Here is a 14,761-nt window from a genome sequence, read left to right as displayed (position 1 = left end):
CTTGGAACATTAATAGGTACTCAACAAATATCAGTAGCGTGAATTAATAAATGAGCATATAGAAGAAAAGGTAGAAGTGATGGTAAAGCTAAAACAGGTACAAAGAGAACAGATATCACTCACCAGGCTCAAGAGTGGGAGCTTGAGGCGTTAAGTGGAAGCTGTGGAGGTGTTAATGACCTACCCCTTAGCGTGTATACCACTACAAATTATGTTAACAGCCAGAGGACTAAATCTTATGACAGTGTAAGTGGTTACACAGGATGTAGAAACGACTAAAAATAATCCTGATGCTCTTTGCTTGTATAGTTCTTTACTGTTTAAAAAAGAACTTACATGAACACTAGTCCCTTGAAAATGGACTGTTTGTTCAATTAGATGTTACAATGGTAAATAAAAATATTCTCATAGATTTAATTGTGTCTTTTTTAGGATATATGAAAACTGATGTAATATCTGTATCTATGTGGTGAGCCTAGACACCTTAGTTTGTTAGGGTTGCTATAATAAAATATCACAGATTGGGGGCTTAAAGAACAGAAATTTATTTTCTCACAGTTCTGAAGGTTGGAAGTCCAAGACCAAGGTCTTGGTAGATTTGGTTTCTCCTCAATCCTCTCTCTTTGGCTTGCCTTCTTGTTGTCTCCTCATATGGCCTTTTCTCTCTGTGTGCACATTCCTGTTGTCTCTTCCTCTTCTTACAAGGACACCGGTCATATTGAATTAGGGCCCTCCGCTTATGCCCTCACTTAACCTTTATTACCCCTTTAAAGGCCTTATCTCCAAATATAGTCATATTGCAGGTTTGGGCTCTAACATACTGATTTGGGGGTGGGGGGGGACTTAATTCAGTCCATAACAACAGAGAAACCTCCCAAATGAAAAAGGTTAACTCCAAAGATTTTAAGGTTAGTGCTATCTCCAGAAAATCTAGGGCAAGATTTACCTTGAACTTTTGAGCCTCATCTTTAAAAAAGAACATCAACATATTTTGGTGAGGCCTCCAGATTTTTTATTAAGGCCATGCGAGCTGTGGAAAAAGGGCCCATGGATGGTACCCAATGCCTAGAGATTTATCTAGGCTCCACCTCCAACAACCCTGTGGGTACTTTCTTGTTCTTGTTTGGTATCCTCCTTGCCTTGTTCCTGGATCCCCGTTCTCTGGCCAGGCTTTTTGTATTGATCCTTCAGATAGACTCTGTGGTTGACGTTTAAATTTGCCCTGAATAGAGCCCTTAGTTTCTCGCCCTGCAACCTCAGGCCACTGAAGTTCGCTCATGTCAGCCCAATCTTGTGACCTCAGCTTTGGCTTCTCTGGAAGAGATTGCGCTTTGCTTTGTTTGTCATGGAGAGTAAAATGCAGCTATTTTGTACTTACTATAGGAGAAACCAATTTGAATTAGATTAGTGAAAGACTATAATTATAGATCATTCATAGAAAAACACCATCTTATTAATGTAAGGCTTGCATAATGAATGGCAAAATCAGGGCACAGTCTATCCATTTCTCCGCAGAGTGCTGTCAAGAACTCAAAATGTCGGATTTGTGCTGTCTAGTAACAGCACCAGAGGCCTATTCATACCCAAAGGGTAGTTACATAAATATTTTCTGCTCCTTGAAAATGAAATTGAGTTTTAGCAAATTATGAAATACAAGGACAACCTTGAGGAAATGAAGAAAAGAATTATAAATTTCATGCCATAAACAGTACAGTTTGTCAATTTCATGCTCGTATCACCTATTCCATTGCTTATATATGGCTGAATAAATGGAAGCCTTACCTGTTTCTCATGGAAAGGACATGCAGACATTGCTTCCAGCTATAGGGTACAGAAAACTTGCTAATGTTTGAAATACCCATTGAAGTTTTGTAGAAGCAGATGGTTATGAGTGTGCTATATTTGAACTTTAAAATTGCTTTGAAGAAACATACTTGTCTCAAGTGTCCAGAGACCAGAGATTTGTCCTAAGAAAATTGGTAGGAATGTGACAATTTGAAGTTCAAGAAGTTCTGGACAGATGAGGAATTAACCACAATCTAGTTGCTATTTAACACACCAGCTAAACCACTGTGGCCATCTCTTTAGACAAGCTTCGTAAATTTCCGGTGCTATTAAACTCTGAGATCCTAAATGCCCAAGGCAAAGAAAGTAAAAGAACTAATATAGTTACAAGGTCTTACAGGAAGCTAAGTAGATTATTAACATTCATAAGAAAATTTCCAAATTAATGACCTAGAGAGAATAATATTTGGGTTTAATGATTCTAACAAAAGACATGTCTCTAATAATGAGTAAATAATGTCCATTTGATTTTTACCTTCTGGTCGGGCTGGGCTATGGTGAAGATTTGTAAAATAGTTAACACCTTTTATAACCTTGGAAAAGCACTGTGTGAAGTAGCCTCATTATATCTGGCTTCAATTTCTTAAACTTTATGGAATAAAATTCCAAAAGGCAGCCATGCTGGAATAAATGTATCACTGTGACCTGTGAATCATAAATCAGAATTTTGATAGAACTGAAAAGTGAAAAATTCATTTAACTTACTATGTATTTTTGGAATACAAGAACCAACTGGCTTTATTTTTCTCTCTACACTTCACCAATTAAATAAACCAAAATCATCTTTTTTTTTTCTTTTGGTCCTGTTGGTAACACTATTTGGATGGGATTATTTCTGCTCCTTAGGCATTGTGTGTGACAGGAGCAAGTTGAAAAAAACTACAGATTCTATTTACTTTAATTTCAGACAGTTTGTTTCCAAATGGAAGTTCATCCTCATTTCCTTTACAGGTGATCCTGGTGATTCCTTGTCTTTGAACTGAATTATCCTGTAAAAGCTGAACTTACAACAGATAAAGCCACAGAGACTAAAACATTTCAAGTAATTCATCAGTCCAGACATTAGTATAACTGGCTTATTGAACAGTCTGATCTTGGTGACACATGAGCGTGAAAATATTTTTTCTCCATCCATTGCTTTTAATCCTGCTCCGCTGCATCTTCCATTCCTGCCTCTTAACTACCTCTTGGGCTCTTGTAGATATTAAAATTCAGTCCAGTGCAACTCTAATCTCATCTTCTACATAATTCCCAACAGATGGCTGACCCATGGCTGGACAGATTTGCAGTGGGAAGGTGGTGTGGAGGCTCCTTCCCTTCTCCCAGCTACTCTGGGTTGGGGCAGTGGGGAAGGAATGGGATAAAAGGGCAGACGGCCTTGTACTTACTGGCTTGCCACTGTAATCCTTTCTTGCACACTGCAGCTTCCCCAGTCAACAATGATGGATGGGTGATTCCCTCTCTGTGCCAGCAAGGAGGTGCTGTACTTTCTTGGGACCTATGGATAGGTTCTTCTGAGCCCCTGAAGGAAGGGCTCCAAGCTGCATAGTTGCCTCTATAGGAGATGTGACTGGCTTCTCCTTTTCTACGCCTCTTCCCCAGCTGTCTCCCCACAGTCTCTTGTTTCTGGATTCTACTTGAACTATAATAAGGTAGCTTGGGCCCAGCTACCATGCATAAAGTACATATAGGCCCACGTGACCCAAAGGAACTGACATATCATTGCCACGACTAAGGATGAGACTGCAGTTTTCCTCCTGTCGCTCCATTTTGTCCAGCTTGGGAAGGGTGAATCTTCCTCTCTCCATTCTAAGGGACGAAGAGGAAAAGCTGAAGCTCTCCTCTTTAGATTGACTGATCCCGACTCTGGTGATTTTTTTGCATCCCAACCTAGTCATTTGCTGATAGACACAGGAAATGAGGGTGGCAACTGCAGCACAGATGGAGTCAAAGTGGCTGCCTCTTCGTCTGCCCAAGGATGTGTCCAGCCCCCACTTAACCACTTGTTATGTTAGGAAATGACCAGAATTATGTGGAATAATCCCAGATAAGTATGGGCCATAAATTGGAACGTGTGCAGAACCAGATCAGAAGATTAATGCCAGAAAAATAGGGCTGGGGCTATAGTCCTGTAGACATCACTCTCCCAGCCACTCCTGGCTCAGCGGTCAGTAGAATATCTTCAATGAAGGGCTGTCAGCAAACACCAGAACTCACCGTAATGACGCCTCTGGATGTTTGCTTCTACTGATTTATGACTCATGATTTGATAATCATAAATTGTCCTCTTTGTCTCCCGCCATATGAAATTGACACTTTTTTCTCAATCAAATGTGGTCAAACATGGCAATTTCATAGTGCTAAACCTAATTATAATGTGGATTTAGTCATTCTCAACCAATCTTGTTATTTTGTTTGAGTTAGGAGTTGAAAACCCCCCTGACAGTTTTAGAGAGGAAAAAAGTTGAGAATTTTCAGCCAAAGTCCTTGGCTACTGCTCTAGTTTGATAACCAGACAAAACTGATGGGCTTCCCATGCTTGTCGAAGGGAACTTAAACGGGATCAAAGGGCAAATTTTAGCAAGGAGAGGTTTTTTTTTGCCTTTAAATTTAGAGTAGAATTTATCAATTTAGGTAATGGTCTGGTACATATTTAAAACAGTTCTGGTTTTTTTTTTTTTATTAAAAAGAACAAAAGAATGCCACCTGTTATCTAGAAAATAATAATGCTATAAGAAGTCAGGGAAACCTGATTGTAGTTTTAAAATTTGTCAAAGGTAAAATAGTCTATTCAGTGAATTCAGATGGGTTGTCCCAGGATTACATTGTCTGTTTCCCCCATTATTATTGTTACCAGGCAGCCATGTTAAGGATACTCTGGGTTATGGGACATAGGTATTCTCATGAGATTTTCAGGGAAATAAATTAGTCCCATGAACAAAAGACCCTGTTGTACGAATATGGAAGAGAGAGAGAGAAAATGTAATTTTAATGTTAGGTCATTATCAGACTTACTTGCATATAAGGTAGCACTACACGCAAAAGGTGATTACAAAGTCTGGACAGAATTTTACACAAATTGATACAGAAGAGTAGCAGACGGAACAAGTAAAACTTCTCTTGTCTCTTTGCGAGACCAGGGAACACACTTGTGCTGTATCTGTGAGACGCCCTGAGCTAATTCTGGAGGTGTTTACAGTTTCAAGGTCAGAAGATCAGCAAACATGCACTCTGAAATTAAAAGATTGGGCCTTTTAATAAGGCCTGCTATGCTCAAGGAGACATCCTGACAGGGGAGGGAGGAGTGGGCCATCAGTGGCCTCCTTCCTCAAAGAAAATGTCATCTTTGTACTCTTACAAGGTTCCTGTGAGAGTGTTAATTAACGGTTACATTTCCAGCGATCAGCTTGTTGTTGTGTATCACAAATTTAAACACATTTGTATCCTTTGACCAATTTCCAATAATTATTCACATTTATCTTATTTGTATACAAGGAAATTCATCTCAGAAGTACTTAAATATAACAGCAAAAATTTAGGAACAATCTAACATTTATCGATAAGTATTGAAATATTGGTTAAATTAAACGTGGTACCTTCATGTGATGAGATATTTTGATGTTGTGAATATATTTAATAACGTGGGAAAATGCTCATAATATATTATTAGGTGAGAAAAAAAACCCTTCCTGATAAAACCTTGCATATATATAATCTCAATCTTTATACCCAGATACATACAGGAAATAACCCAAAGGATTTTAATAGGGCTTATGTCCGTAGGATGTATGAGGCATAACTTATATTTGACTTTATGCTTTTGTCTATATTTTCTACAGATAACATTTATATAGATGAGAAAAAACAGATGTTACCAAAAGCAAAGTGAAGTAAATTGTAGTGAGCTAGCATTTAATAGTAGTTGCTGTTCGAGGACGTCTAATCATTTTTAATAAAAATTCCTTTTGAACTCTCCATTTGTGCTGTAGAAGGACATCTGTTCTCACATCTCTCTGGCTGTATTTCATTTGAACATATTTTCGCTGAGTACTGGGGTCTACCTTTACAAGTGCATTTCTGTCACAACTCCTTTTGATCTTGAAGAAGGAGCATCAGACCAGAAGCTGGAAATCTAAGTCATAACTGCAACTCTGTTACGACCTGGCGATAAATCTGTAGACACATTTCTTCACTTCCGCCCACCCTGGCTGGTCTGCCATGGTGCAGAAAATGGACAGAGGAGCCCACGTCCTGTAACACTGAGCCAGACCCACCGAAGGGCAGGTGGTGGGTCAGGAAGGTCCAGGCCTAGGCAGGAGCAGACATGGAAGGCTGACGTGGGTGGAGGAAGAGAGGGGGCTCCATCTTTCCAGGCTCCCCCTCTCCAAGGAAGAGGAGGCAAGCAAAGACTTTTCCGTCTCTCTGTAGAATGAAGTCTCGAGCTGCTGCTCTGCTCTGTAGAGGAAGAAGTGGGTAGAGTTCCCAAAGCAAGAAAACATCAATGAAAGGTAGTCAGAAGGGCTAAGCTACGTTTATGCTTTAAAAATCTGTGTTTCAAATTAAAAATTTATACAGAATGCTCCAATTTGTCTCTAATATACAACGGAAAACCTAATGATAAGGATCTTTTAAATGCTTTTTGTTTGAAAACTTATGAGAGTTTTTAAAAAAGACGCTCAAACTGGTAGGCAGGATTACTTGGAAAAAAGAATTTATAAATTTTGAATGTTGGTAATTCACAGATGGCAGATGTGGTGATTCTCAGGTAAAGAGATTATCCCATCACCTGTAGACCTAAATTAAATTAAACTGTTAAATGAAACTTCATTGCATTATTTTTAACATCGGAAGATTTACCACTAGATGGCACTTAAAATCCACGAGACTCAGAGCGATGCTTCCATGGGGAGGCAAAAGACACAGGAATACAACCTGAGTTCTCAGAACAGTATTATCTCCTTTGCAGGAAAGAAAGAAAAGCAGCCCCAAGACTATTTCGAGACAATTGAAGGGTAGGATTCTTGAAGTGAACCTATAAATGATAGAATGTTCCTCTTTAAATATAATTTCCCTTCACTTAGATTGCTATTGATGAGCAGGGTTTTAGTATTAAGACAACAGGCTGTTGGACTAATGAGGGTTTGGTGTAAATAGCGAAGGGCTGTGTTCTCTCTGAAGAGGTTTGAAGTGCACGGGGAATCTAAATGCGGGCTTTTCATCCCAGCTCGGTGCCTGCTCTGTTTGGCACCGGGCTAGCTGCTCTTTTTGCCTGTGCTTAATTTGGTTTGTGCTTCTCTCATACATCAGGGGAGCAAAACCCAGAAGAAGGACATTGTGATGCACAAAATGGAGCAGCGGAGTGTAACAATTGATTTCAGAGACGTGGCAACAGCCGATCCATCTCACTGGATGTGGCAGTCGGATATGGATGGCGTGGCAGGTGGACTTGGAGTAGCAGTTGGGGTTCAGGTGTAGCCAAGGCATTATGCAACGCCACGAGGGGAAAGCAGAGACAAGTAAACAACAGCAGACCTGCAGTGGAGGCACCAGGCAGTGTGCGCAGCCAGCACGCAGAGAGGGGAAAGATGGCTGGAGCAGGAGTCGGGGTGAGGGATTTGAGGCCGACTTTCGAGCCGATCACCAGTGTGACCTTGGGCAAGTTAAGGTGTATTTGGGCCTCTGTTTCTTCACTTAAACATTGGAGAGTTTAGTTCCATGTTTTCTGAAGTCCTTGTAAAGTTTCCAGTTCATGTCAGGACACAATTTTTTTTTGGAGGAAGATTAGCCATGAGCTAACATCGGCCGCCAATCCTCCTCTTTTTGCTGAGGAAGCCTGGCCCTGAGCTAACATCCGTGCCCATCTTCCTCTGCTTTATATGTGGGATGCCTACCACAGCATGGAGTGCCAAGCGGTGCCATGTCCACATGCGGGATCTGAACCGGTGAACCCCGGGCTGCCAAAGCGGAATATGTGAACTTAACCACTGCCCCACCGGCCGGCCCCAGGACATAATTTTTTTTATTTAGTCATTGAAACAATTTTTTCACATGGGCGTAGCAGAGATTTTATAATCCTCCCTGTTTTCTACAACAGGACCCAGAGGCTGAGAGAGCTGGTAAACATCCTGGCTCCAAGTCTAGACATTGTTTACTCTTGCTGCCCAAAGGGTGACATGGACCTATGGGAAATGCAGCCTCCCAGGCCTCCTGGACCTAGTGAATCAGAATCTGCATTTTTACAAGATCCCCAGCTGATTCGTATGCACATTAATTTGGAAGAACCCTGCCGTCCCCACTGCCTGGAAAAGTCTCAGGCTGCTGACCACAGGAGAGCTAATTTTATAGCAATGACTTCTCCTTCTCTTCCTTTCCTATGTGAGGACATCCTCGAACTGAGGGGTGGGATTTATTCATTCCTTCAACAAATATTTATTAAGTACCAATTACAGCCTCAGTCGCTGTTACTCTCTAAGGTAACAGAGCGGGACAAAAATGAGAAGATCTCGGTCTTCATGCATAAGTAAAGGAATTACCCGTCGAAGTCCTTCTTTCTCTTCCTCTTTTTCAATCTTCTATCCCAGAGGAGAATTTTAGGTGGTAAGATGAGGCTTGCAGTCTCCAGCAGCTTTTAGTGGAGGGTCTTTTGTGAGCTTCTGAAAATCTAAGATAGGGTTCCTCAACAGCACAATCGACATTTGGGGTTGGATAACTCTTTGTGGTTTTGTGTACCACAGACAGCTAGCAGCATCCCTGGCCTGTATCCATGAGATGCCAGTAGCAACCCCCTAGCTGTGACCACCAATAATGTCTCCAGACATTGCTAAATGTCCCTAGAGGCTTTATCGCCACCCGTTGAGAACTACTGATCTAAGAGGAGCTAGGATATAGCCAAGGGGAGAGGCAGCCAGAAGCCAATTAATGAGTCTGATTGGGTACAAGGTTTTCAGAAAAAGAGAGGTGAATGGAAACTTGAGCTTTCTTTCTCTCTGTCAATCCTCTTCTCCATGGTAAGGAAGTAGATACAGGTTTCAGAGCAGAAGATCTATTCAGAATTAAGTAGTGTCCATGTACTTGAAATTTGTTTAGAATTGTCTCTTAGGGACATGAAGAAAAGTAGAAGGGGAGAAATCTCTCTTACAATTTCTACACTCAAAGCACTCTCTAAAATTAATTAGAATTGTTTCTCTGGACAGTCAATAGTCAAGATTACTCGCTCCTTTTTCTTTTTTAGGTGACAAGACAAGTAGAGCGGTGTTGCCTATACACACTGAGCCAACCAGAGAATCTGTAGAAAGGTTTGCTCTTCACTGTAGCTCCCCAAACAACGAGATGCCGTTTCCTCCTTTGGAGCCAGTAGAATTTAAATAATATGCCTGGAAGTCTCCTTAGCCACTAGCTTTGTCAAGTTCCTGGCTAAATTTACAGGTGTGAGAGGATATACTTCTGAAGTGATTTTAGTGCAAATAAATATCACCAGAATGAAATGAGAGCATTTCTCTTGGACAAAAGACAAAGCAGAACAGAGTTGTACAAACCCTCTGCGTTGCTGTATCGCGAGCGGAGGGAAACATAACCTTTCCACAGTTCTGTGTAAATTCCAGAAGGCTAGTCTGTCTGGACTGGATTGTAGCTTGACCTCTGTCCTGTAGGGACTAGAATTGATTTCCTGAAATCCCTCTTCAAACTTAAAATCTGTTCTCTTGACTCATTTGTTTAACCCCTGTGACATATGCTAAAGCTGCAGACTTTAAAATGCTGAAGGAATGCGAAGGTGGGCTTGGGCAGCGGGGGGTTGCGGGGGAAGGTCTCCATCCCACACGCAGCCTTTCTCCCGGCTGGCAATGGGAAGTGTATTATTGAAAAAGGCTGGCAGCTTGAGGCATTGTTTGGCTTTCTTCCTTGGCAGTGGCAAGCAGCAAACTGTAGGGAAGTTTTCCCCTAATCTGCTGGCACCTTCTATCCTGTTGAAATGCAATATGTAGTCTGCAGCACACTGATCACTAAGAAGTGAATAATTCACTTGAAGTAATTTCTCTGCTACCATGTTTTCTGGCGTTTTTGCCTACTGCGGAGAATATCCATTCGATTTTGATAACCATTTGCTCTGGGGGTAATTAAGATAAGGTATTTGGGGGTACCCAGGTGAAGGTGCTAAATTTAAGTACAGTCCTCAGGCAGGCTGCAGTGGCTACTTCCTTGCTGCTCAATGAGTGGACTGAGAACCACGTTGCATCACCTAGGAGCTTGTTAGAAATGTAGAATCTTGGGCCCACCCAAGACCCACTGGATCAGAATTTGCATTTTAACAAGATCCCCAGGTGATTCATATATGTATCTATGTAAGTTTGAAAAACAACATTACCCTAGATCAGCAGTCGTCAACCTTGACTGCACATTGGAATCTCCTGGAAGTCTGGAAACCTCTTGATGCCCAGGCTAAATCTTAGACTGGTGGTTCTCAACTGAGGGTGACTTTGCCCCCAAGTGGACATTTTGGAACATCTGGAGACATTTTTGGTTGTCAAAACTGTAAGGGTGCAGCACCGGCCTGGTGGCATATTGGTTAAGTTCGGGGCTCCACTTCAGCTGCCTGGGGTTAACAAGTTTGGATTCTGGGCACAGACCTGCACACTGCTCATCAAGTCATGCTGTGGCAGCGTCCCACATACAAAATAGAAGAAGATTGGCACAGATGTTAGCTCAGGGACAGTCTTCCTCAAGCAAAAAGAGGAAGATTGGCAACAGATGTTAGTTTAGGGCCAATCTTACACACAAAAAACTGTAAGGGTGCTACTGACATGTAGTGGGTAGAGGCTAGGATACTGCCAAGCGTCCTACAATATAGTGGACTGACCCTTCTGACAAAGAATTATCTGGTCTAAAGTGTCAATAATGCCAGTATAGAGAAACCATGTTCTAGACCAGTTAGATGTGATCTCTGGGGATGGAAACTAGAAACCATATATATTTTTAATACTTCCCAAGTCATTCCAATATGCAGTTAAGAGTGAGAACCATTGGTAGAAGATTTATTGATAGGGAGTCATCAAGACAAGGAGCTGAGGGGCTGGCCCCGTGGCCGAGCGGTTAAGTTCGCGCGCTCCGCTGCAGGCGGCCCAGTGTTTCGTTGGTTCGGATCCTGGGCGCGGACATGACACTGCTCATCAAACCACGCTGAGGCGGCGTCCCACATGCCACAACTAGAAGGACCCACAACAAAGAATATACAACTATGTACCGGGGGCCTTTGGGGAGAAAAAGGAAAAAATAAAATCTTTAAAAAAAAAAAAAAAAAAGACAAGGAGCTGAGATTTAAGAGGTCCAGAAAGATGATTTTGGGTTTAGAATATAGGGTAGGTGGAGCTGTGGTGTGTGTCCAGTGATTTCAGCTGTGGGGGAAGGAGGACCACGGGACAGGGAGGCAGATGGGGGCTAGTTAGAAATCAGAATATTGTCTGGACCATAAATAATCAGATGCAGAGACTTACTCTAGATCCAGCAGCAGGGAACAAAGGGTATACATCAGGACCAAACGTCTGGTCATAGGGACTTTTCCAGCGATCTATTTCTGCACAACAAACCCTTCCAAAACTTAGTGGCTTAAGACAACAATTTCTTGTTATCTATTACAGTTCTGTGGCCTGCCTAGGTTCAACTGGACAGTGTTGTTTAGGGTCTCTCAGGCAGGAGCTGTCAGATACTGTCTGAGGCTGCAGTCTTCTGAAGCTTGTCTGTGCTGGACATCTGAGATGGCTCACTTTCATGGCTGCCAGTGGATGCTGGCTGTTGCTGAGAGTTCAGCTGAAAGCTCATCTAAGGCTACAGATTTGAGCATCTCCCTATGTGCTTTGGGCTTCTGTCATACACCAGCTAGGTTCCCAGAGAGAGCGTCCCAAGAGCGAGTGTTCCAAGAGGCTAAAGCAGGTGTGGACCGTCGTGAATGAAAGTCATGGGGTCTGAAGGTGCTAAAGACTGTTGATGTTTTCTTAGAAATTTTACTTTTCTGAAACTTTTGTGTAATTAAATTTGTATATTGTTAAATCTTGTTGACTTAAGCTCCAGCAATAAGACTCAGAGGTAATTCTATAGGTGTTTGAATAAAATTAATACTGAAATATTTGTGAAATAAAGGACTGCTGAAAAAATATGAAATCTCAATATGTTTTCTGTTTCTGTGGTGATACTAGGGGTAGTGGTCAGGGAGTTTGTTTACTAGGAAAATAAACTTTTAAAAAATTTAAACAAAATTATTGTTAATGCCCAGGAGCACTGCTTATTATAAATCACTCATTCATTCACTAAACCGACCATGCAGAAAGAGATGGTTGGTAGTTCCAATTTGTCTGTAATGTGTTTGAAATAATATAATAGTTAAAACTATTTTGTATTTAGATTTATTGGTAATTCAGAGCCATTTTCCCTAAATGAAATTTTTTATTTTGTAGCTGTAAATCACAGACATCTCTCCGAGATAGTCCACATCCCTTTTGGACAGTAGAAAAGGTTATAAACTTGATGGGAATGCAAATGCGTTGTTTGCATTTTGTGAAAAGAGCCAAAAAAGAAAAAAAAAGCTCATTCAATAAAGTTAAAATCCACCACAGATCTTGGACTATTATTTTTTCTTCTGTTGGTTCTCATAAGATTTTGTGAATACATCAAGTATTTATTTCCATCAAAGCGGCTGACTCTCTGGGTTCTTGCTCTTTCCTATTAACAATGCAAGTTCCAAAATTTTAATTAAATAAATATGTTCATGATCAAGAAGTTGTATTACTCTTTGACTAGAACGAATGAGTAACTCTTTTACAGCAATCCATTGCCTCTGAACTCAGTTTACAGAAAACATTTCACCAGTTCCTTAAGACTGTGTTTCAGTGTTCCCATCATACAAGTGGGAACAATGATAGTTATGAGAATGGATAATTCTGACCCACTTCAGGGCTTTTTTAAGAAAAAAATTTTTTATGTGCTCTTCACAATTATACCACCCTCAAAGAGGTGTCACTCAAAGAAACCTGGCCTATGCAATGACGGGCTACCTTTGACAGAAAGGAAAGCACAAAAGCTTAACATGTGGACCAAAGAGTGTGGGTGAAAAAGGGAAGGAGATTGTGAAAAAAGCAATTGACAAGGATTTAAAAGCTTGAGATTTAGTTCCAACTCTGTCACCGCTTTGTTACAAAGACTGGGACAAGCATTTGACTTCATAGACCACCCCCAATACCTCCTGAACTTGGTGTTGGTCAGGGAGAGGGAAGAATTAGCCCTGATTTGCCCTATCCCAGGTGAGACACTATGCACAGCACTTAGAAGGGGAATGAGTGCTGTGCAACGCAAGTGTCGCATCCCCATTCCCTCTGCTGTGGCGTTTAAACATCCCTCGCTGGAGTTGGCAGGAGCAGCTCTCCCCTTGAAATGGAGTCCTTTGTTTGTGCTGTTCTACCAATAAAGGGCTGCCAAATGAATAAGAGCCCTGAGATGGTCTGCTCCCCAACAGAAACAGAAAGACGCAGAACATCCTCTGAGCTTGGAGAAAGCTAATTAATAATAAGACTTTACTCCAGGCAAAGTTTCTTCTTCTCCTAGACTTCAGGCCATGCATGTGGAAGTTAATGGTCCCATGAGAGAAGTAGACAGTGGTTAGGCATCAGCTAAAAGAAGAAATGACTCTGGGCCCAAATGAATGGTTTCATTTCTGCTCTGTGCTGCAGATGCATCACCCGCATTTGCCATCCACAGGTTTATTCTAATACCGAAAACACAAAGTATTTTCAAGGTGTTTTTGGTGGTTTATGTCAGGAATAATTTACAGTATCCCATTCTCCCTATTCGGCCCAGAACATCTGAAGTTCTGACAATGCTTTCTCATTCTGCATTTACATTGTGGGACAAGAAAGAATGGTAAAGGTATGCTTTACCAGTGAAGTATTAATCATAAAAGAGAGCTAATAAGACACAATCACTAAGTGGTGATAGCTGGCATTTAGCGAGAGCCCTATAAATAAATTAATTTTGTTAATGATTTATTAAATAAATTAATGAAGTAGAACCATGCGAGCTGTTGGAAATAAAGAAGAGGATCAGTTATACCTGGCTGGAGATCTTGTGAATTTCATGGTTTTTGTTTTCCATCTTTAAACACAGAGTCTTGTTGATTGTGTTATGCGTCCATCCTCTCGCTAAATCATGCCACCTTTGAATTAAGATTCAGGGAAAAATTCAGAAACCTGTTAAATGCTAAACACTTTCACCTATGTTGTCTGACTTGATCTTCCCAATAGCCCTGCAAGATCAAAGTTAGCATATTGCTACCTATTCTTATTTTATAGATGAGAAAAATGAAGCTCAATGAGGTTAATTAATTTCCCCAAGGTCATATAACAATAAGCATCAGGGCCAGGACTGAACCCAGAGCTAACTTCAAGACTTTGATTATTTTTGCAATCCCCAATCTATCTTTTCACTATTATCCCACATAGGTTGCATGGCTAGTCCTTCCAAGATCTGTATGAGGAAGAACATGTCAGCATCTTTGCCAAAAAACTTTTGCTCATGCAGTCAGCACATTTACGTCAGTCTCCATCTAAAAGTACATCTGGTCTAACCTTATCACTACTAACAACATCAATGATTTAATTTGTCAATGAGCCTTGTTAAATTATAGCCCTAGAGCCATATAACATGGCAGACCTATAAGATACCTCAAGTTTTGTCTTCCAGTTGGAGGTTGTTTTTGGAAGAATTGCAGTGTAAAGTAAGTAGTTCATAGTCATTCATCCATTCATTTAAAAAATGTGCATTGTGCTTCTAATGTGGAAGGCGCAGGTGTGGGTGCTGGAAATGCAGCAGTGGACCAAAAGACAGAGTTCTTTCTCTCATGGAACTCATGTTTCAGTGGCAGGCAAGTAGTAGG

The sequence above is a fragment of the Equus przewalskii genome, chromosome 14 (genome assembly GCF_037783145.1).
Source record: "Equus przewalskii isolate Varuska chromosome 14, EquPr2, whole genome shotgun sequence".
In the NCBI taxonomy this organism is placed as follows: Eukaryota; Metazoa; Chordata; class Mammalia; order Perissodactyla; family Equidae; genus Equus; species Equus przewalskii.
This window is presented reverse-complemented; position numbering follows the sequence as displayed.